General features: G+C 44.8%; 1 long non-coding RNA gene across 1 annotated transcript; it reads right to left on the reverse strand.

Moving 5' to 3' along the window:
- Positions 1–5,910: 5,910 nt before the first annotated feature.
- On the reverse strand, positions 5,911–21,142 carry LOC148224274 (uncharacterized). Its single transcript, XR_015802855.1, has 2 exons — positions 21,023–21,142; positions 5,911–6,093 (listed from the first exon to the last, which is right to left on the reverse strand). It is a non-coding gene; the product is annotated as an uncharacterized LOC148224274 (long non-coding RNA).
- Between the last annotated feature and the right edge of the window lie 1,147 nt (positions 21,143–22,289).

Genomic DNA, 22,289 nt, shown 5'->3' on the forward strand with positions numbered 1-22,289 from the left:
TGCTGGTGTTTTGGACCTTATTTACTTCCCAAGGTGGTGGTGGTGATGGTGGTTGTAGTCACGAGACTTTCTGTGAAAGGAAAAGTGAGAGAACAGGAGAAGCCATAACCTCTTCACTACTGGGGAGTGTTTAAACCACAGCAGTCACCCTGCTTGGTTTGGCTTGTTTGCCCCACTCCACTCATGCATCCTTATGTTCTCTTCTCCTCTCAGTCATCACTTAGGGTCCTGTGCTGCAAGGCAGCCTAATTGCCACAGATTATTGCATCCGTTGGGGGGGATGGTGACATTTATGGGAAGTAAATATTCACATGGATAAATTAGCCTCAGAAGGGCTTCTGCAGCCATTTGGAAAGCCCTCGCACTCCAAGACCTATCAAATGTTTAGGGAATGTGTGTGAAACAGGAAAAAATAGAACAAAACAAATTTTTTCTATACTGTGGCATGCATCGAAGCAATGCCATTAAGACTGGGTGACATCCATCACAGAATTTGATTAGCCAAAACTCGATAATTACCCATTTACTGGCAAGTCCAAGGTAGCATTTTCACATGTTTCTCTTTTTTCCCCAATTTCTTGCCAGACAGCTATGAACAGGGGCATGCCCAAAAACTTGGTGTAACCTGTGTGCAAAATTTATGCTGTGGGAAGGTTTCATTTGTTAAGAGAATTCATCTTCAAAAGCTAGTGGGGCTGGCTGGAAGTCTCCCTCTACTTTTTCCCTTTTTTTTTTTTTTTTTTTTTTCCTTTGGAAGAGATGAGGGAAGAGCAGCATCTCCTGGAGACATTTGTTCTGGAATCATGTGATTCCTTGCACTTCCAAAATAACCTCCATTACAGAAAGGCCTGTGATGGGTACATGCAGTTGGAGCAAGAGGGACACCTCGTTGCCTACATGCTATCTCCCAGCAGCAGTGCAACCTGGCAGCTACCACAAGCATAATCTTACCATTAATCTGTGGATCAGGGACACACACAGGCACAGGCTGCTCAAGAATGAGACTGCACCTTAGCAGGACCTCATGTAAACACCTCCACAGAAGTGATGTGCAATGTGCCAGTGGACCTCAACATGGGAAACTTTTATTGTGCCTCAGGTGGGGCTGGCTTCTGGTCCCAGGGTTAGAGGACAATGAAATATGTGCTGCCTTTCTGGACATCAAACTTTAAACCTAGCAAGTAGAGTGAGAGAACACAGGAGCTGGGACATTCCTCAAGCATTTCTTCTGATGTGATATACCAGAGAACATATTTTGACATACCAATGTCTAATCATCTACTTCTCCCACTGGCCTTCCTACTGACTCTGCATCCATCCCTCTGCCCAGAAGATGAAGCACCTCTGGGAAGAATTGTTTGCACAAAGATCATACATATACACTGGGAAACAGAAATGTTGAGAGATTTTGTTATGTGGCTTTTTGTCCTCCATCTGGTGGTTCTTACCCTCTCTGCATCTCCTCACTTGCTCTCATTCCTCATCTGTGCTTTGTCTCCCTCCTCACTGGGTGCCTTTGTTCATAACTCCCTACCCTTGCTCCCTCTTTCTCAGCTTTTCTGCCTGCTTTTGTAGTCCCGTAGCCTCTTCTTAGTGCTTGGAAAATTAATATAAAAACTCCAATCTCGACAGGAAAAGAAAGGAAACAGTTGCAATAAGCAACTCTTCTTCTTGGGAGCAGTCTGACCAGTGAGTCATTCCCAGGGCTTTTGAAATGACAACACGCATCTCCTGCCTTTGCTATTGCTGCCGTTGTGTTCCTCACAGCAATGCTTACCAGCCAGTGGAGAATGGGGCCCCCTTATGCTTGGTGCTGCATAAATCATTTTCTTTAGCCTGGGGGAAAAAGAAAAAAAAACCAAAAACCAAAAGAAGATGAATGCATGATTCAAGGATTTACTGCTCAGATTGCTTTGAGGGTCTTTTATTCCTCAACCTTTCCTGTGTTTCTCTCCCAGGCTGCCTCTCCTGCTGGCCTAGCCCTTAACCCCATCCCATCACTCTCTCTTATGTCTAGCTGCCCCCATCTGATTTACCTTCCACTTCATTTTGTCCCCTCCTTTGTCCATGTGCATGCTCCTCCTGCTGTCACTTACTCCCTCTCCCTTGTGGCCAGATCCCCTGATTGCCTTCTCCATTCTGCAGTACTGGGTAGCTTTTCATCACCTTGCTGGTGGAATCAAGAGATGCAAAATATTCAGTGTGAGGTAGACACTGAATGGTTAAAACTTGGCAAAGTTATAGAAAACTGAAAACAGGCTCTCATAGCAGAAAGTGTCAGGTACCACCAGCTCCAGCTAAATTAAATTCTGTCCCTGTAGTGTATATGCACAGAGACATTTATATTCATATTTTTAACAGCCTTCTAAACTCTGCAGTTCACTGACAAACCCTTCATGAAGCTATCATTCCTTTTTTAACACCTGAACTTTAAAATGTCACATATAGCATTTAAAAGGACAGGCAAATAACCAAGGAAACATCCTAGCATGCATTTTGCTTTCCCTCCTTCTGGTTGATCTAAAGTCCATGGAAATCAATGGCAGTCTTTCCATCTAGTTCAGCAGAGTTCGCAGTCAGTAGGTTGTTTCCTCCTAAAATTTCAGACGAAAAAGACCCCACACAAATGTGGGGTTTTGAGTTTCCTTTTACTCATGTATCTGGCAAGACTGATGTGCTGTCAAATGATCTTTTCAGTGCTAAATATACACCATTAACTACTAATAAAAAAAACCCCAGGCTTTAAACATTCAGCTCCTTTTGGCATCTGTACAGAGCATTCCACTTGATCTCACAAGATGTATGGTTTGCACTAGGATTGCAGTCACAGTTTTCTTGTTAAAGCTGTCAACCATTCCAGTGTCTATCTTTACAATGCAATTCAAACTTTAGTTAGAAAAATAGGCAGTTCTGCTTGAACTATGATATTAAGATCCTTTAGCAGTCCTTTTCTGTATCCATTTGCAGGCTACAGCTCCTGTTAAAACTAGGTTGCAATGTGAAAACAAGGGAGGGAAGAGGCTGATCCCTTCTGTTTGAGGCACTTCCTCTCAGTGGCAGAGATACTGTGGACATTAAATGCTTCCTTAAACATGCCATTTTTTGAAAAACAAACATTTTATTAGAACCACTTACAAGGCAAAACTTCACTGTCTCATCTTGTTAAAGTTACAGAGGTAACTCCAGGACAGAACGTTGCCTTTTGACTGTCTTAAAATCAGCAGAGAAATTCTCTTGAACTTTAGATGATGTGCCATAGGATTGCATTGGTATCAGGTTGGACTCCTTAGCAGATATTTGTTAATGACATGGGAGAGGTGGAATCAAATTGATAGTTGTTTTCTTGTGAAAACTGATCATCTTCTAAAGGTGAATGCCCAGAGCATTTCTGACAAGCCAGTAAAAATAGTCAGTCAATATTGCATGAAGTAATTTAAACATAATGACATAAAGCAAAGAGAATACAGGTATGGGATAAACATATGTCTTCTAATGCTTAGGCTCCGTGGGGAGCCCCCTTATCTGCTTCCATAAGGCGCCTTATTGTGCTTAAGTAATGGGTATTAGAAGCCAAGCAGTATGTTACATCTCCTCCTACATGGTACATTCCCATACTGCCTAGATACATATGAATCCTGCATGTCACATGTCATTACATTTTCTGAGACTATATCTCCATCCATGCTAAAAATACACAGAGAGAAAGAGAGAGAGAACTTCAGTGTAAGCAACAGATACTTCTGCACAGACCCTTGGCAATACCAAAGACCGAGAAATTTACACACGTGTTTATTATTCATCATTGTTTGAAGAAGAGCATTTGGGAAGATAACCAGCCCTAAGGGTTTTCATAGCAAGTGCCTGCTAGGGACTGACATCCATCCCTTTCCAAGCTGGATACGCTCAAGTGAAGCCCCCTCCACCTGCCTTTTCATCTACATGGTGGCCTGATTTTTTTCTGAAGTGCTTAGTTACAGAGCCGTTCCCGTAAAAATAACTCCAGAGCTATCCATAAATACTCTCACTCAGAAATTCCAAGCAGTGAACAAATCTGTGAAACTCGTGACCTGCTGATGTCCTGCTCCTCTGCTATCGACATACAGGGACCTGAGCCTGCTGTGGGGATGAGCCACCTTCCAGCAGCCTCTGCACTGCCACCTCTCGCCTCTCCCTTCACACAGAGAGGGGTCCCCAGTGCTCAGCCACCACCAGCAGCGTGCGGTGGCCTCCAGGAGCCCGTCCTGTGGTAAGGATGTGAGGCAGACCTCTTGGACCAGACTCCGCTCCCCTCCCCCCAAAACTCAGTAAAATCATTAGCGGCCTAAAACCTCGCTCTGGCGGCTTCATCGCTGGCACTCTGGAGTTGGATTTGGTCTCCATCTGAGAGACAGGGGAGGAGCAGTAGTCCCCTGGTGACATGTGTCAGGCAGGAACATGGCACATGCTCGGAGTACCCCCAGTGTCCCGGGCTTTTGCACTTGTGCGTGAACAGCCGAATGGGCAGACCCCTCCTGCTCGGCTGCAGCAGATGGAGTGGTGAGGCAGGCTGCGTGTCTGCAGGGCTGGGCAGCAGAGCTGTGCTCTCAAGCTCCAGCTAATGAAGCTGATTTGATGAGCTGATTATTCTTGTGTATTAGTGCATCGCTGACATGGTGCTCCATGCTGTACCAGACACAGAAGGAAGGGTACAACATGGGCCCCCTACCGAGCTTTCCACCTAGGCAAATGGACCAGACGATCCAGGAAGACAGGGTTCTGGATGACGGGGAGGAGGAGACGGAGCCCCTCTTTGTAACAGAGCAATGCAGCTCTCTGAGCTGGAATGTAGCAGCATTCCTAATTTAGATACTCCGGTTGAATTTTAAGTGGAAGTGAACAAAACATTTGAAAAGCTGTCCCTGTTCTCTCAGCAGGGAGATTTCGAGAATTTTCTGAGTTTGGGGGAGAAATACTGGCACAAAAGCAGACAGTTTTCCCAGGTAGAGATGTGGTTCCTGGGAGCAAGCACAGGCTTTCTAGATGTGATGAATGTAAACAAAGAGGGGTTGGTTATCAGTAGGTGATTCATGATGGGAGGGATAATGATGAATAGGTGTTATGACAACAACTGCTCTGCAGCTGTAGCTCTCTCTTCTGCCACAAACTGCCAAAAACTCACCAGCTTTCTCCTGGGACCTTCTAATGGCAGTAAACAAGGCTTGACAGTGTCCAACACAGAAGGTACATGACTGTTGACCTCCTCATGGCAGGGGAAAATTGGCTAAACAATATTAGGTCTCTGGGTTTTTGCAGACAGCAAAACATCCCCCAGAAAACATTCTTCCTGGTTTACATAAGCCATTAATTATGTTAATAATGTTTCTACCTATGCAGTTTCTCTAATTTTAACCCAATATTCCTTCCTCAAAATGCAAAAAATTACCCTCTGGGAACACAAGGATGGCTTTTTATGTATTTTTTGTTCATTTCTACTCCAAAATGAACAAGAACAAGCCCCAGCAGATTTTTTTTCAGGCAGAGTGGCAGTTCTGCTCTTGCTGAATCATCTGTGACAATGATTAGGCAAGAACACAAGAATAAACATTTCTTGGCAGCCAGGCATCAATCTCTCCTACAAAGTACCAAACCCACCGTTTAAAAATCAGAGGCAGAGTTTGAAAAATGCTGCCCTAGGTAACTTGGTCTGTGTTTGGCACAGTCAACAAGCTGTGCTGGACTGGGGGAAGCTCAGCACAGTCCAGAGGAGGGACCAGCTATACACTCGTGATCAGGTGCTTCAACGGAGCAATCGTGTAGTCTTCATCACGGTATCTGAACACAGACAGAACAGACAGGAGAGATTTGCTAGAGAGTCCAGTGTGAGGCTGAATGCATATAGAGGTCTGCTGGAAAGCAAAACTGACATAATGGTACTGTTGCTCGTGTATTTATTGGTATTGGTATAGTATTTATGGTTTTGTATATATTTGAATATCTTTTCCAGATTCCTTTGCTTCAAGTGCCTTATTCATGTGAGTCCCATGCTTCACCCAATCCAGGAGGTTTTCTGCCTGTCAGGTCCCCATCTCTGTCATTCCTCATTACAACAGTCACCTATGAGAATAGGCAGAGAAACAAAAGGCCAGATGCACAGCTGCACAGATGAGTGAAGCACACTGCAACAAAGGAGAGCAACTCTCTTTGGACATAACTCACATGTGTGAACTTGCTTGACTGTTTGTAATCCCATTTCTTGTTTCCTGTTCTCACAGCTATGCTGAATTTAAACATATAGTTTAAAAATATGTTATATTTTCCAACCACGTCTTCTTCTTCATAAGGCCTATTTAATCTCTATGTTGAGGCATTAAGAAGAATGGGGATTCAGGGAGCAGGGATGAAGGGGAAGGAGTGAGGGTTATGGCAGAGAACTTCAAGCGGAAGTTACTGATTTCCATTCTCAGTTTTACCAGAAATTTTCCCACACAATGTTGGATATGCCACTTCACCAACATGTGCCTCAACTGGGAAATCTGTCAAATAATGAAACCTGACAGCCCACACCATGAGGTCTTGCTGGGTGTCTCAATGCATATTTGAGAGTTTATGAGATCCCACTTAGGCTAGCACCACAGAAAAGCTTTTAACTAACCAGGCTGAAAAGGAAGCGGAGGCTCTGAGGTCTGGAAACATCAGCCTGAGGATTCATTCCTGGCAAAGAATGTCAGTGCTATTGCCAAGCCTGTCCTGCTGAACTTCTTGTAAGGTGACCCTTGTTTCTACACAACAGCAAACATCCCATGAGGTGTGAAAGATGACTCCTATTTACATGCACCAGATTTCCACTGCAAACCAAAGTACTCACTAACTAAAATTTCAGAGAAGTCATGGGATAATGCAAAGAGTGAGTTCAAGGACCGAGAGCAAGGGAAAATTCCAGTTTCCTGTACTATTCTCAATCACTCCTACAGCCATTGTAGATCCAGTGGCTTTATAGCTGGACAGTTGTGTTTCTCTGAAAGGCTGAGTTTCCTACCCAGTATCTATAAGCCAGAATTTCGTTCATGGCAGAGAATCAATGGACATTTCCTTCCTACCTTGCATGCATTGGAAAGCTGAGATAAGAATGAGGTGCCCAGACAGAAGACAATATTTGCTGTCCAGGGACCCCTCTGTAGGGGGATGGGATTGGATTGGACATGCAGTCAGTCCTTATAACTCCATGGTGAAGGCCTTTCTGGCTCTCTTACTTCTAGAAGCAGAAGTCTGGATTACACAGACAGTCCTCTGGCTTAAGAGCTCTGCTGCCAGCCCTGAGCTGTTGGCCCAGCACAGGACCTGTGCAGAGGAATCACAGAGCCAGAGCACACCTCTCCTGCAGAGCCACAGTCACCACCTGCCTATGATATGATCCAGGAACTCCTGCTCCACTCAGCTCCCACTATGTATTTTGTGATTGTCCATTTTGTGAAGATTTTGATAGAAAGCTTTCTGAGCCAGCAAAGTTGGCTGTCTGCTCCATATCTGTGCTTTTGTGACAGTGACAGACCCCACTTTTCAAGCTGGACAGAAAGTGATAGATAGCTCCAGGAAATTATCTTATCTGAGGCTTATTGAACTGTCTTATGAAATTACTGCCCTCCAGTCTACCTGTCCATTGCCTTCGTGAGTTACCTAAGGTGTGTCTCAGTGAGGTGTCTCAGCCCCCTCCCAAAGCTTTGATAAGATAAAAGCAGACCTGAATGTGCAATGCTCCCCACAGTGGTTAATAAGCTGGGGATGCTGTGCCTTGTCTCCTTGTACCTTCAGCTATGTATTTCTGTATGCTGTGGACTGCTCTTCCCCTCCTTCTTCCTCTCTAGCTCCTTTTCTTTTCATCTCTTCCTTCAGGGATGAATACATAACTCCTCATTTTTTAAGGGGTTATACAACACACAGAACAGCACTCACACATGCAGTGTTTCCTGGTCCATGCTGGAGACCTCTCAGTGCTCCTATAGTCCCTTAATTCTGACCATCCAGAAGCATCAACAGCTTGTTCTGAGTCAGCTTCCCCTACCATCATGTGCATGCAAATTAAGCATTTTTTTCTGCACAGCCCATCGAGAATAACATTATTTTCTGAGCCACACTATATAGCTGTCTTCTTGGTAAAGCACAGACAGTTAAAAAAACCCAATCATGTTCACTTTTAAATGCCTACTGAAGGAATGCCTAATGGATAAATTAGGCATATCTTGGCTGTGAAGATGGCACCTTTCAGCAATATCCCATAATGAAAGCTTTGGGAGTGATGACCTGATATGGTAACATGCTAATGTGAACAGCTTCTCTCAGTTACACATTTTATGACAGGATCTGAAGAGCGACAGATTAAGAATATATTAGATATCAACTGCTTTTTGGATGAGTTTCTTAATACAATAAAATTTGAAGGCAAGTTGGTAGAGTGCTGTGTAATCTACAGATATTTGTGAAACAGTGAACAAACCTAAAAGGCTGCATCTCTTGAATGTGATTTGGTAATTTTCTAGCAGAGTTACAAAACAGAAAAGATTTGCATTTGGATCATTGTTTTGAAGACTTGTTGCTTACCTAAATCTTGAGCCAAACTGTTTCTGGCATGGAAGTTGGGTGGGAGAAAATTCTCCTGCACCCTGTTTGCACCCCCTGTGCCCTGCACTGGAGATGAGGTGTTGGTGAGAGTTGCCAAGAAAATGAGTGGCAGCATTTGGGGATAGAGAGGCAGAAACCTACGCCAGGACACCTGGGAGGTGCTCTGATCCAGCACATGCACCTCCCTGGCAGGGTGAACAAACATATCAGGAACAGACTCATGCCTTGTCTTTTCCTCGTCTTCTTCATTCCTCCAAAACCCAAGTTTTGTCTTACGTGCACAGCCAAGCCCTAGAAAAGTTTGCTCTGATACTCTAATTCTGAATGTTGGTTTTTTCTCTAGGAAAGGAGGGTAAACACAATGCAGCATGAAGGAGACTACAGCCTAAGTGGGGTAAAAGCTTGGCTAAGGAAGATTAATGCTGGAGAGCTGTCTAGGAAGGGGCCAGCATAAATCCTCAGAAAATTAAGCATATGCAAGGAGTAGCAGACAGTGACTATGGGAAAACCTGTCAGAACAAAGTAGCAGTCTTCCACTCTCTCCTACCTACAGACACAGCCAAAGGCATAAGAATGGGGTTGGGGGTTGTTCATAAATAGTCTGGCTGCTGTTTGTCAGAGGCAACAGTTGAAATGTCCGTGCACAATTGCTACTTTAGCATGTGCTAAAAATGACAATGGCGTCCAGTCGCAATGGCCCCGCTGAGAACTGTCGTTCCAAGTCACAGTCATAAAACTACTGGTGGGTGGTCTTCATCTCCGTTTGTCCTCATTATCATTTCATTGTGTTTCTGTGGCCCACTGCACCATGGCACTCCCTGCATTTTAAAGCATTTCATTGACGGGGCAGTTTGACATTCATATTTATATGTCCTTGTTGTATTGCAGTGGTTTCTTCTATTCTTGGGGTCCAAGCCTTTTGTGAAATGGTGCGAGGAAGATGTGTATTCAAATCTTGGACCAATGAATTGGGTATTGTCAGGAAATAACAGAAAGTATTGAGGGTTTAAATATCCTGGACCTTATCCTGATTCTGTGGAACCCAACAGAAAGGTTTTTCTTGCCAGGGACTGAAAGCAGGGTTGTGGAAGAGGTCAGATGGGCGGCACGTACCTGGTTTGGGGTTCAAGAGCAAACTCCCTGGGTTACAATGTTAACAGGAGGCAGTCTGCTTTCCCTTCTCCTCTGCCAGAAGTGCAGAACAAAGCTCCTATTGACTCCAAAATCAGAAAGTCCAAACCCTAATAATATCTCTTTTATTTCCTAATTCTTGTTTAATATGCAAGACAAAAGCTAAGCAAAGCCTATATGCAGTTCTGTGACTGGGCAAAGCTTGAGCTGTAAAAGCAAAACGCTTGCCAAACCTGTGAAAAACAAAAACAAGAGACAGCTTACACAGTAGAAAAGAGGAAAAGAAAACAACAAAAAAACCCAAACAAACTAGTGAAACCTTAAGATTTACTTCAATTGTTTTACTTCTGCTCTTGACTAGTGGTTCCTCTGCTTCAGGAACAGGGGCCAGAGCAGAGGATCCTGTGCCTCCCTCCCTCCCTCAGGCAGGATGGCCAGGGGCACAGCAGAGACCTGACACACGCTGGGCTGCCTTGCCCTAGCTGGAAGGCAGAGTGAAGTGGGCAGGCGTAGGAGGCACGTAGGGCTTCTGCCATTTTGCAGGGCCAAAGTGCACACGGCTGGCTTGCTGTGTGGCAAATTCCCCCATCCTGCATGCATCGGGCTGCACTACATGGCTCTCCCAACCTTCCAAGCTTTGCTGGTTCCAGGCACATAAAGGAGCAGCTGCTGCTCATGTGTGCATGCATTGTTGCCCAGTGAGGAGTTGAGGATGTTTCTTGGCAAATGGCAAGAGCCTTAGGTTTGCAGGTGAAATGCCACAGAAGGGAAATAAATAAGATAGGCCCAACTATAAATGTAAGGAGGGGTTGAAATGCTCTATAGATGACTTCAAAACACAGCAAACCATGACTTGCAAATCAAACTAAAGAAAGAATAAAATACCTGACATGGGTTTTCTGCAATTCTTTCTGAACAAAACCTTGTCCCTGTGGACAAGAAATCAAGGGGATAGACCAATCTTCTCCAGAAGTTCCTCTTCCTGGAGTATAGTTTTTATACCTGACCACTTTCTCAAACCATTAGCAAGAATGCCAGAATTATTAGAAGAGTCCTCTTAGCCCTACAGGATCATAATTTCCTTCTTTAGCTAGAGAATAGGAGCATGCAAGAAAGAAGTGTGCAGGCATCTCACGTTGCCCTTCCAACATGGCTCAGTTCTGAGCTGCAAGCTTTCAAAGCAGGATTCATCCCCTGTGCTCATTCAGCCCTTGGCCTCAGCTACTGGTGCCAAAACTGAGAGCATTGAGAGCCAAGTGGGATGACAGCTTTTGTACTGTGCTCTTTGGCCCACTAGAAACTGGACAGTGAGATGGCAATAAAGATGCTTTGCTCAACCGCTGTGCCTGGATCCACAGCAAGCCACCAGCAGCAATAACTGAATCCTCTACTTTTTTGCTTAGATAGCAAAGACCTGAGATGGGAGTGGTGGCTGTGGACACACGTCTCTGTGGAGAATCTCTGACATGCTCTAAACTCAGGGCAGGACATGCCTGCCTGACCCTCCTCTGCGAGACAGCGGTCGTGCCCAACAGAGCTTGCAATAGTAATACTATTGTTTAAATATTATTTGCCATGGTTGTAGCACTTCTGTTGGTGGATGATTGATGGACCAGCTGGAACTGCACTGAGCATAGTCATTAAGCTTTTGGTATATTTTTACTTTTGGCTGTCAATGGTTTAGACTCATGATTTTCATCCTGTGCCTTATTTATGAGCTGTTTGGGTTGACAGTCTCCTCTTTGCAACTCACTCCTCATAGTATTGAGCTGATCACCTAAACCACACAGTACCTTGTCTGTTTCCCTCTGGGTAGGTGAAACTTGTCAAAGAGAACAGTAAACAAGGAAATACCACAAACTCATAAACATTTGCGCATTTTATGTGAATAAGAACATTACAAAGAGCAACCAACTACTCCAACAATAGTCAACGCTCACTTCCTTAAGGAAATATCCAGAAGACACAGCAAGGAATGATAATTCAAATAGCATTTAAGCAAATATTCACCAGTCCTGTTTCTCAGCACTTAACCTGCTCTGTTATTTGGACCCTCTGTCTTTGGTCATGTTGAAGTCTTTCTTGGAGAAAATATTAGCTTGTATTTTTAATGCTAGTGGGTGATTTCCTTAAGAATTCTATTACTACTCATGCAGAAAAGGGGAGAGGTTCCCATTAAGGAGACTAACTGATTATTTGGTTATTATTTTAATCTGTAATGTATGCTTTTAACAGCCTAAAATAGAAATTAACTTTAGACAAGGGCAAGACCTACATGTAAAAATGAGGCCTGACATTTCAAACTTATTAAGTACTTTAATTTAAAAGGCAAGAAATTTCATCAAATGCAGGTAGCTTCCTCCCATATTTGGAACTGCACAGATGCTTAAGCCTTCCACCAGACTGGGAGCATCACTCATTTTAAAGGTGAATCTCTTCCCTTCCCCAAATAACCTGCAAAATAGAATCTGTAACAATTTTGTAGTGATTTAATTTTTTTATATTCTGCCTTGATCATTTAAGAAAGACTGCAAGAACATAAGATAGTTACAAAGGATTGTGAAAAGACGAATCTTGGAAGAGACTTCACAAGAAAGACTGCTGTAAATCATGTGCAAAGACTGTCTATAGACTGCAGGGTAACATGGAAAGGAAAGAATCCTTCTTCCTAAGTACAGAAAAGACAGGTTTAAAAATGGAAGCAAGGGACACCAGAAACACTGGTGCTTTGAATGTTGTGTTACGTTTAGCTGGATTTCGTGTAACACTATGTGTCACTGACATGACTCCTTCAGCATATATTCATAGGCATAAAATTTTGTGCACTGGCATTTTACATTGCAAATAGCAAAGAGAAAAATAGGAATACCCTTTTGAAAAAGTGTTGCTGGGTTTTTTACTTTAATTTTCTTTTGTGATTATCAATACTGGAACTTCTGCCTGTGGATCCTGTTGTAATTAGGAGAGGTTTTGCTGTGCATTGTCCCCAGTTCCTGGCTGGCTGCTCAGAGCTTGCTTAGAAGCACTCAGCAGGGAAACAGGGTCATGTTGGGAATCAGCATGGACAGCTGTGACCCAGCATTGCCCAGTATCTGGCATCATCAAGAGGGCCCTGTCGTAGGCGAGGGAAATGCTCTGTTCCCCAGGCACTGTCACCTGTATTACCGTATGCACACTCTGATAGGATGCCAACAAGCTCCCCTGCTCCCTCCAACCCTATCCCACCCACTTCTCTGGGATGCTGGTCCCTGCATATCCCCTGAGTCAGCAGAATCGCTGCTTCCCAAGAGAATCAAGCTGCCCCAAATGCACTCATCCCAAGAAGACTGAAAGCAACCATCCTGGTCTGGCTGTGCATGTGGAGATACAGGCACTGAAGTCCGGGGTCCAGGAAGGTTCCTTCCAAAATGCTAGGACTTACATCGTGTTTTGAAGGCTTAATTTGGTAATTGGGCAGACCCCCCTGGCCATCTGTGCTGAGCTGTATTTGCACTCCCTGGCTGGGCAGAGGCACTTGGCTCCCCCCTGACAACAGCCTGACACCTCCGATTAGGGAGCACAGCCTCCCCACACCCTGCTATCCCCCCATACTCTCCAGGAGAGGCAGCTCTTGCCAAGAGGGTGTTTGGGTGCCTAAATCCAGGCCAAAGGGTGGCCAGACGGGGTCACGGCAGGAGCTGATAGCAAATACAGGAGGCAGATACTTCACTTCCCTACTGCATCCTCCCAGGCTTTGGGGATCTGTGGGTCAGCAAGGCAGGAGAGCTGTGTTCACAGCCAAAGCTCCCTCGGTGTCCACCAGGTCTCTGATTTCAAGGCTTTTCTTCCAGGCCTAGGCACTGTTCTTGTACCTGGCTCCAAAACAGCATTGAACCTCAGTACCCAGAAACAGCAAGAAGTGGGGGTTTTTCTCCATACAGAGGTTTTTGGACATATGCTTGATGTAATACTGTTGTGTCTTCAAAATTATCTCTCTGGAAGGAAGGGGAAGTGAGTGTGGGAATGCCTAGATGGTCTGAAAAAACGTTCAGTGTTGTTTTGATACAAGTGGCCGCATTGCATTTCATTCTGGGAGGAATATTCATGGCTAAGCTCTAAGCCTCTGATTTATAATGGAAATACTGATAGATCCAGATCCATTTGCAGATGCTATTATAATGTTTCATCCTGGGGAGGGGAGGGGGAAGGGAGACAGCCTCCTTCCCCTTTCATTTTAAATATCGGTACATTCTGATATTGGTTTCATGAAGCATTTGGATGGGTCCTTATTCACAAACGAATAAAAATGAGTAAAGTCCTCAGAATCAAAGGTAAGCCAAAACTGGCACCCATAAGCACAAGGCAACCCAGAGAGCCCATCTGCAGCCAAACCATGCAGCAGACCCAGACACAGCTTAAAGGCTGGCACCAAGACCGCCTGCAGAATCTGCCAAGGAACCAGATGCTGTTGCTTCCCAAGCTTGGCATGAGGGTTCCTGATTGCCATCCAACAAAGAGGAAAAAGAGGAATGATATAATGTGGTGGGATAAAACACATCCCACCTCAACCTCCTTTATTGCTCATTGAAAAAAAATTGTGGAAGATACTACTGGAAATGTATCATTGTTTTCAGAAATACATACATTAGCCACAACAATGGCCTTGCCAAATGGGAAAAGTAGGAGCTATTTAAATGTATGTGCCGTTTAAAAAAAAAAATTAAATCTTCATATGCTGTTTTGGGTATGGATGTCTTTGTGTCTTTTGTTAACTGTTACAGTGATAACCACTAAAATGAATACAAGTGTGGCAAAAAGCTTCCAGTTTTTTACGGTAATATTCCAAAATCCCCTGTGTCGGCACAGCTGTCTAGATCAGATGGACCACAATGATGGCTACTGAATGTAAAGAAGCCAGGTTTGTAAAATGAGGTGCAGGGAAATAATAAAGGGAACTGTAAATAAAGATATGTGATGAGAAAGACATTATGAAAGAAAAGATATATTGAGGCATTATACTGATAAGGGCTCTGCTTTTTCTTTTGTTGCACAAGTCTGTTGATGTAACTTGATTTCATTGGCACCGCACCTGAGGAAAGCTGGAGTAGATTTGGCCCAGGCAATATAAAAAGAAGTCATGAGTTGTGTGGCTGTGTACCAGGGGATATATTATCCCGTGAGGGCACCATCAAAAATTCCAGTGGAGAGGAGGAAACAAAATAAATATAAAAATATATATATAAAGTAATATGCTGCAGGTAGACAAAGAAATGGGAAGCAGTAAAAAAGTGATATAAGAGAAGAAATAACAAAATACTCGTAGTTACCTGAACAATAACAGCTGCTATCATTACTCTTATCATCATCATCAAATCATATTTTGGAAAATAGCAGGTGCTTCCACAAATGATGTTTCAGAGCAGCTCAAACATATTTACAAATTTAAGTTATTTTTACCAGAGACTTTCAGCTGAAAGAAGTGCATCAGAACATGGTAGACAAACTAGTCCCATAATTTTCATTGTTAGCTGGTTTAGCGTAGTCAAAAGATTCAGGCACCTGTTTAAAAAAAAGGGGAGGCTTCCTATAAAATCAAGGACAAGGGATCCCCTTTCATTCAATAGCACAGTGGTTAGAGCTGTCACTGAGGACAAGGAGACTCAGTTTCAATGAAACCTGTGAGGTTTCACATTTCCCACATCAGGGTGTTGTCTGAACAGGGCTGTGATGTGGCTTCACATCTTTTCTGGGCACGGGAAAATATTGGATATTAAACATGAGTCCTCCACATTAACAAAACTGTTCTGGCTGCTGTGATACTGGCTCGCTTCTCTCCCATTCTGTCTTCCCATCTTTTATATCCCTTACTTTTCATTAATATTTTTAATTGAAATCCTTTTATTGTAATTGTTTAGGAAGATGTGTCATTTTCTTTACTTCATTCATATTACTTTTATATTTTCTTTTTTAATTGTTGTCTGTTTTGGTTCAGTCTAACAAATTCCAATTCTTTATCAAATCAAATTATTCATACTTTCAAAAAACACATTCAATAAAAACATTCAATAGATGCACAATCCTTCTGACAACATTTTGAACAGGTTAAGTTAAAAACACTTGGTGAAATATGAGGTATGGAAATATGATTATTATAAAGAAAGAATTTAAGATAGTGAGAAATATATTGTAAAGTGTTACATACTAAAGGATATAAGGTTATTCTTGGTGCATCTAAGTTCCAAATACTTATTTATATTTACAGAGCATTATATGTGATAAATTTATTGTACGTGTAGAATCCCAGCTGTTACAAATTTCACTGCCATCCATGTTTATACACTGGGAACTGAAGAAATGTGCTACCATGACAAGATGCATCTCAAATTGTTTCTCTCACCTTTGCACACCACTGGGAGATGTTTCCTTTTCTGGAGTGAGATATTTAAGACAGTAATAAGGAAGGCTTTGGTCTGAAAGGCTGCTACGTGTTTTTATGCCTACGTGTGTGGCCTAAAAAGTCTTAAGATACATTTCCTTCATGATAACTCTCTTACTAGAGGACAGCATTGCCTACTGAAGCAGTATCATAACCATGGTATAATATTATAGAATTAATTACAGCATTACAGAAAACACAGGCACTAATGAGTACTGAAGACTGTAAGCAGCATTGCCCGAGATTTTCTATTCTAAAATCTTCCTTTGTTGTATTCTGACTTGGCTGAACAGTCACCATTTGAGGTAAAGTTTTCCATGATGCTTGGCTGTCTCAGGCTGATAATTACAGTTCTTGTTTTGCTAAGTTGCACCAAAAAAAAAAAAAAAAAAAAAAAAAAAAAAAAAAAAAAAAAAATTAAAAAAAAAAAAGCGAGCTCCTTCCTTAAACAGGGCCCTGTTCTCCTGTGAAATGAGTTCTTACATTAATTGACTGGCTTACAATTTCTTTGATGGAAGAAACAGGAAAAAAATGTCAGTTCTCTGAGATTTGATACCAACATGGTGTATCAGCAGAATGCCACGAGTTCTGACCATGTTACAGCTTTGAAGCAGTCAGGCTGGTCTTGTCCCGCACCGACACCCTGGGGCAGACCTCACCCTGTGTGCCTACCTGCCATTCCCTCACCTCTGCTGTCCCTGCAACACCTGCCCTTCCCAGTTTGGAGGGTGGGACTCCTCCCCAGGCTTCAGCACTACACTGAAACCATAGGAAATGCTCTTTCTTGGGGTGCTGCGGCTGCACGGTCAGACGTGGCCTTCAGGACGAGATCCCCTGTGCCCCGAGCACGGCACGGCCTGTGGTGCCCAGCGGCTCTGAACACCCTGCCCGACTCCCGCAGAAGCTGCAGGGGCGTCGTGCAGGCTGTGGAGCCGCTCCCCAGCCCTGCCGGCGACAGTCTGCTGCTTGGGCACGGCGAGTGTGCCGGGTGCCGGCGCTGGTCCCTCCGCCGAGGCCTTCTTGGCCACGGGGGTGTCTCCAGCCGGTGCAGCACCTGGAGAGCTGGCGGCCGGCGGCAGCAGCTGCGGCAGAGCGGGGCTGGCGAGCCAGCAGGCCGGGCAGCGAGCGGCGGGGGGCACCCGAGGGGCCCCGGCCCCGCGAGCAGAGGGGAGAGCAGGCTCCGAGTTATTAACAGCTTCCCTGGAAGCCGAGCCGGGGCCGCGGCCAGGGCAGGCAGCCAGCCCAGCATCCCGGGAGGCTTCCTCGGCTGTCTTCGCCCACCTCTTTTGCTCCATCCAGTGGTGACGAGCCATCTTGGAGCCTCCAAGCTTCGAGAGTGAAGCCGAGGGGCACGGGGTGCCTCAGCCGCCCTGCCTGAGTTTCCTGCCTGAGTTTCCTGCAGCTCCCAGAGTAGGTGCCCCAGCTCCTTGCTCCCTGGGCAGCGGAGTTGTGCAGTCCCGCGAAGAGCGGCAGGCTTGGGGCTCCAGCACCTCCCTGACTACAGGGCGACATCGCTGCCTCACAGCCCTGCCTTTCGTCTGCCCAGCTGCCTGACCGAGCTCTCCATGGGCTGGGGTGCTGATTTCTGTGTCGCTTCTGGGGTGAGGCAGAACAGCAGGAGCCGAGGGCAGGAGGGGCCCCTTCCCCTCAGTCTGAGCCCTGTGGGGAGTGTTGGCTGCTGGAGCGATCCTAGGCCGCAGGTTTGCAGCTGTGTCCAAGGTGACAGCAGCCTGCAGGGCCCCTCTACTGCAGCCAGAGCAGCTTGTCAGGTGTTTAAGGTGCTCATCACTAAGGGCAGCATTTGGCCTCCCGTCATCTGTTTGGAATTTTCTCTTTCTTCTTCTTTTCTCTCTCTGTCTCTTTCTTTTTTTTTTTTTTTTTTTGGTGTGACATTCATGTCTATTTTGTCAACCAGTAAACCTGTATTCTCACAATAATCTCCATGTTGCCTAAAAGAAATGTGTGTTGTCTGAGAGCAAGGAACCCAGCAGTGAAGAGTAAGAACCTTCATCATCCCCCCTCCCCATTCTGTCCTCTCTTACCCAGGGGCGTTTTGATGCCACAGGATAAAAATAAATAAAAGCAAGTACTTCCACTTCCTCGGAGCAGAGCTGATATGGCAGTAGCTCACTGGATGAGAGCAGCTCAGACCTGAAACGCTTTCTTCTCTGTTGGGATCACAGCTTGAGCGTAGGCTTGTTGTGTCGGAATGGGCCTACTGTACCCAAACATCTGAGCTTTCTCCAGCTCCTAGAGGAACATTTTATACTCATTATACATGCAGCAGAATTTCAAAATATGTCCCTGGGACCAGAATGCAGGAGGAGGACAGTAAAGGTTAGGAGGTAGTAGGGGAACAGCAAAAGGAGTGAGTAATCCGGAGTTGCCTGATAACCCTTTGAGACTTAGCCAGAATTAACTGTATCGAGATGTTGTGAAAAGGGGAGATGTGTTACTTGACATATTGCTAACAAAGAGAGGTTTTTATTGCTTAAGGTACCTTCTAGAAGTAAAAAGCAAAGGATCAGCTCCACATCCCAGGTTTCAAAATGTTATGATCTAAGCACAGGATTCATCACTGCCACCACTAAGAGATCATACATCCTGGAGTGTCATGAGCCATCCATGATTTGTGTCATTGCAGAGGATGATAAATCACTGCTAAAGACATAACAAGCAGCATCATCGCTGCAACACAATAGATCATGATGCATCAAGATCTTTGCTAGAATATTATTTACAGTTAGCAGGGGCTTGGAATGGCAAAGCAGAAGCTGATATTAATCTTCCCTGCATTGTGCCTTTGTGCACATTAAGGGCCCTCCCTGCCCTGGGAAAAATGGGATCTGTAACACTGATGCAATAGCCACTGATTACATACAATGGGGCTGAGAGGAGTTTTATATATAATTGTGTGTATATATATATATTTATGGAGAAAAGGAGCGACAGTAAGAGCAAGTGAAGTCACATTCTTCAAAGCTTATGCTCTTCAGAACCCATCTGTAAATGCAGACATGTTAAGGTTTCTGTTCCTTGCAGTAACCTTAGGGAGAGAATTTAGTCATAAAGCTTGAGCAGACAAGCGACTTACTTGTTTTCAAAAAAGCTCCAAAGGTCTGGAAAAGTCTTAGGAGTTCTTCCAGCTCTCACCCTATTCAGCACATGCAAAGACTTAAACAAATTAAGCTTTACTCCCTAGACTACTTTGGGATTCACTTTAAGGGAGGTGTTAAAACACTGCTGGCATAATTAATGTTTGAGGAGTTTGCCTTAAAAATATAATTATGCAAAAATCCCTTCGCCCCCCCCCCCCCCCCCCCCCAAACCCAAAAAACCCCAAACCCAGACAATTCAAACTTCTGGAAACTACTACCAGCTATTTTTATAGGAGACTCTGGAAACAGACTCTCACTCTGTCAATCCAGTCAAGTGTTTCTTAGGCACTGGGGACTGTGAGTTATTCCTCTTTCTTATGCAGGACATTGCTGATTTAGGTCACATCAACAGGACTAACAGTTCCATTTAAAGAAATGCTGAGATGGATAGAAAGTTGTGCTTTTTAAAAAAAAAATACTTCCTGCTGGAAGGAAATCTGCATTTCCAAGCTGTTGATGACCTTTTTGACAACAAAAAAAATCCACAGTGCTTTATGAGAGTCTGCCCAACTCCAGCCTTACCCTGTCAGTGGAGGAATATTATCCCTTTTCTGCCATCCTAAAGACAAAAGACACAAGTAAAGTGCCTTTCAGTTTTATACCAGTTACTCATCCTGTATTTGCTTCATGATGTGAAGCTGAACCCTCCCACAGACTTTAATTGAGTTAAATCATTGCCAGAACCTTTTAGGCTCCCTCTTGCACACCCTTCAATGTATGCATCTCTGATGAGGCATGTGAGCAGAGACGTGCTCCCAGGACGTCTGGGCAGCAAGCCACCTACCTGTGGGCTCTAAATATTTCCATGAACTATATTTCACTTGAACATTTCTTTCCTGTTTAGACAATCATCAAAGTTGGGGAGGGGAATAGGGAGGAGCCATGAACAATTTACTGGAATATATACAGGCATTCCCCAGATTTCCCATCCTCCTCCTTAATTGGATATTATCCCTCATTAATGACTCTATGAGAGCCTGTAGAGTACTAATTGTCTGCAGTTCCTCTCTCTGTCCCTCCCCTCTCTCCTCACAGAGATTAGTCTTTTGTTCAAGTTCATGAAGTTTAATTTCTGTTCCTCTCATTGAGATGGGCAGCACATCCAACCTTTGTTCCGCCAGAGCCCTCAGAACCTGGTGTCACCTCCCTGGGATGTTGTCTTAGGATAAGGGGAAAACCCAAAACCTCCTCCTGCTTCTTTATGAGTCACCAAAGCCCAGCTGTGCCAATGCCCTCACTGCAGTCTGGCACAGCTGTGACCTGTTGCCACCTTCTGCACCCACCATGTCCTGTTTCGCATCTTGGACCGGTCAAAACCAAGAGGCAGAGTCAGAAGTTACCTAAGCCTTTCAAAAAAAAATCAAAGGCTGGGTGAACATTTGCAGCATGTCACCTCCATTTATCTTTTGAGGGGCTTGTGTTCTTTCAAAGTGAAACAGCTAATCCCAGAAGAACAAACAAACAAACAAACAAAACTTAATTTAAGTGCCTATTAATCAAGGACTGATGTGAAAAACAAATGGTTTTGAATGGCTGAGATGCTTCGTTTTGCATTAATGGCTGCCTTGGTAAGATTTTGGCTGGTTCTTGGCATTTTTCTGACTGGTATCTTGCTAGGATATTTTAGGCCCATATATTTAAAGGATGAAACCCAGTAAGCTTTCCCCTGGCACTAACAAATCCCCTGACATGATTTTTGGTGTGATAGCCTGTTTTGACTTACAGTCTACTTGGTCAGGGCCAGGGAGCGTTCCTGCCATTGTCCCCCTCGTTGCTCTGGAGATGCTGGTCCCTCAGGCTCGTCCTTGTTAGTGTACAACGCTGCCGGGAGCCATCGGGCTGTGACCCCAGAGCCTGGCAGAGCCCCGCCAGGTCCGGCCATTCCCGCAGCCCTGTCCCAGCATTGCAGGCACTCGGGGAAATGGGTGTCCTTTCTCTTAGACCTTATCTGGGATTTCTGCCATGCCTGTGAAGCACAGCCCTCCTGTCCCAGTTGCTTTTGTGACAGGAATACTGAAGCCAAAGCCTGAGCTGTGTGGGAAAGTAGGGGCACTTTTGCTGGTGTTTTCAGCAGAGTTAAAGTGGTACTATCTGCTTTCTGCTATCCTGGGCACCTGCTAGCAGGAATCACAGGTACACTGCCCGTGCTTACTTTTTCCCTTCTCCTGTAACTTTCCTGCTGCTACAGCCACAGGCTGACTTGCTGCTGCCTGCAGCCAGAACGGAGTGATGCAGACCTTGGCAATATGCAGGGAACATGACTCTGTCTTTTAACCACTGCTACACAGGGAAGCCTCCCTTTCCAACAAGCATCATATGACTTGAAGGCAATTCTTCAGGAAGACCTTCTATAACAGGAAATCACAACTTGAAAAAAGAGCAAACCTTTTTAAAAAACCAAAACCACAGAATTGTTTGCTGCCTTTCTGCTTGCAAAATCAAACAGGTAAAGGTGATGGTAAGCTATTTGTCCCAGGAGCTACAGGCTCTCCAGCCACTAAGTCAGCCTGAAGTGGTTCAGTGTCCAGGTCATCCCAGGACACTGACAAGGTGATGGCAAATGATTTGGCTCCCATCCAGAGGCTTCATGTTTCAGGCTAGTCTGTCTGTCAGGGAGGTCCTGCCAGTGCCTCGTGGCTATCCATCCGTTCCACCTCAGCCAAGGTCAGCCCTGCCCCGGCTGCAGGCACACCTGCCACTTGGTCCCTGGTTTCCAGCCCCAGCATGGCTCCTGCCCCAGCTGCCAGGTCTGTGCTCCATGCCTAGTACTGAACAGGTCTCGTGAGTCTTCCCCCTTGCCTTCCAGTCCCTGGCCACCTGGTAACACCACAACCAGAGCACTTGCAGCTGCTTGGGCTTCATCTCATGCTTCCTGGGATCAGTCTGCTCCCCAAATTCTCATTCTTAGGACAGCGACATCTGGGCTGACCATTCTGCTTTTATCTGATTCAGATATGGGGAGAGCTTATTTTTCTGAAGCTGACAGACGG

The sequence above is a fragment of the Sturnus vulgaris genome, chromosome 3 (genome assembly GCF_052056855.1).
Source record: "Sturnus vulgaris isolate bStuVul1 chromosome 3, bStuVul1.hap1, whole genome shotgun sequence".
In the NCBI taxonomy this organism is placed as follows: domain Eukaryota; kingdom Metazoa; phylum Chordata; class Aves; order Passeriformes; family Sturnidae; genus Sturnus; species Sturnus vulgaris.